Source organism: Poecilia latipinna, unplaced genomic scaffold, assembly GCF_001443285.1.
Source record: "Poecilia latipinna isolate Pla-1442-1.1 unplaced genomic scaffold, P_latipinna-1.0 Scaffold3944, whole genome shotgun sequence".
Classification (NCBI taxonomy): Eukaryota; Metazoa; Chordata; class Actinopteri; order Cyprinodontiformes; family Poeciliidae; genus Poecilia; species Poecilia latipinna.
In genome coordinates, this window is record NW_015116560.1 from 1 (window position 1) to 1,776 (window position 1,776).

General features: G+C 38.1%; 1 long non-coding RNA gene across 1 annotated transcript; it reads left to right on the top strand.

The window, feature by feature from the left end:
• Positions 1–46: 46 nt before the first annotated feature.
• LOC106941937 (uncharacterized) lies at positions 47–814 on the top strand. Its single transcript, XR_001423491.1, has 3 exons — positions 47–366; positions 631–699; positions 800–814. It is a non-coding gene; the product is annotated as an uncharacterized LOC106941937 (long non-coding RNA).
• The last annotated feature ends 962 nt before the right edge of the window (positions 815–1,776 follow it).

Consider the following 1,776-nt stretch of genomic DNA (forward strand, 5'->3'; position numbering starts at 1 on the left):
TAGAACTTTGGAACGTGACATCACTGCTGTAGGGATAGCAGCGCCATCTTTGGTGTCCATAAACATAACCGACAAAAACAACATTCTCGCAGATTTTTTTAATCCAAGTTACTTGAAATAATTTAGCTATGGTACGAACTTGCTGCGTTATTGTATGTAATGTCTGATCACACTACTGAAACGGTAAAAAGATGGAAAACTGACTTTCGTTTCACTATTTTCCTGCTTGGAAACAACGCGAGGAGGCTAAGCTATCGGAGCTAATGAAAAGAAGACGATTGTCCTGGTATCAGCGGTGAGACGCTGATATTACCTTCTCCAACATCCACAGATACCTACAAGTTTGCTCCAGACATTTCCATTCTGGTGAGTGTTTAAATTCGCTTTGTTGGTGTTGTGTCATAATTTTTTGCTATGATTTTGTCCAGGTGTTTTCATGATCAGTTTCTGTTTAGTTCATTTAAGTGGGTCAACCTTGTTTAGGCCGGGCTAATATTGTTTATGTAGCATAGTCCGAGTTTTGTCAGTGGACATCGAGGTTATTACATTATTGTGAAGTAAACTATTTTACTAGTGTTATCAGATTTACAGCATTAATACTGATGTGTGTTCTGATATGTCCTCTTGAAGGCAAACCGATGTATGAAATGGATGAGCTCAATCCTGACTGGGTTCCAGTGCTGAATATGGGTCACTGAGGTAAACGACACAACATCGGACCGACATGGGCGTCAATTAAAGAGGCGATACAGCAAGACCATCAACAAGTTACAGAGACTGTTTTCATTATTTACCCCAGAAGAGGTAAATAATGAAAACAGAGCAGCAGAGGCAACAGAAGAGGAGCAAGTTGGAGAGGCTGAGGAGGAAACCCCAGGAGAGGAGCTCAGCAAGGCTGCAGACTCTGAAGAGGAACAGGAACCATTTGTGTTGAAATACAGTTGGAAGTGGCTGTTTTCTCTCATTTAATAATTTAATGTTGTAAACATTCATGAATCGTTTGATTCAAGCTCTTCAAGTTGCATGTAAACAGGTGAAGAAATTAATCACATTTAAAGTAAAAATTTGATATTTAAAACATTTCATGTAATAAACATACATGTGATAGATTATATTTTTAAATAAACATTTTATGTGATTAAAGTAAATAATTATATAACTAGACATCTGTCAGGACACTGAGTTTTTGGGTAAGTTTTGCTTTTCATTTTATTTAGCTTCATGTTTTAGTTCACTTTAGTTTAGCCCAGTGGTGCCCAAAGTGGGTCCTGGAGGGCCGGCATCCTGCATGTTTTAGTTCTCTCCCAGGTTTAACGCACCTGGATCAAATGACGGCTTGTTAGAAGGCCTAAGAGGAACATTGACAAGCTGAAAAGGTTGTTGCTACCACCAGGGAGAGAACTAAAACGTGCAGGATGCTGGAGCTAGAGGACCGACTTTGGACACCCCTGGTTTAGCCCTTCATGATTCTTTTGATATTATTTGAGGTATTTAGTGTAGTTAGAATTATATTATTGCTTTCCTTATTTTCAGTCCTTTATAGTTTTTCTAGTTAGGTTAATTCTTTAGTTAAGGTTCTGTCCTCGTTTGTCTGAGTCCATCTCAAGCCTTCTTTATGACTATAGTTTAATTGTATTTTATCCTTCTAGTCATTTCTTATTTCAGCCTCGCTGCAGTGTTTCTAGTAATGTTTATATGTTTATTTCTTAATTTGATCACTTCAGTTGTTCTTCCATGTTCAAGTCTCTCTCTCTCTCTCTCTCTCTCTCTCTCTCT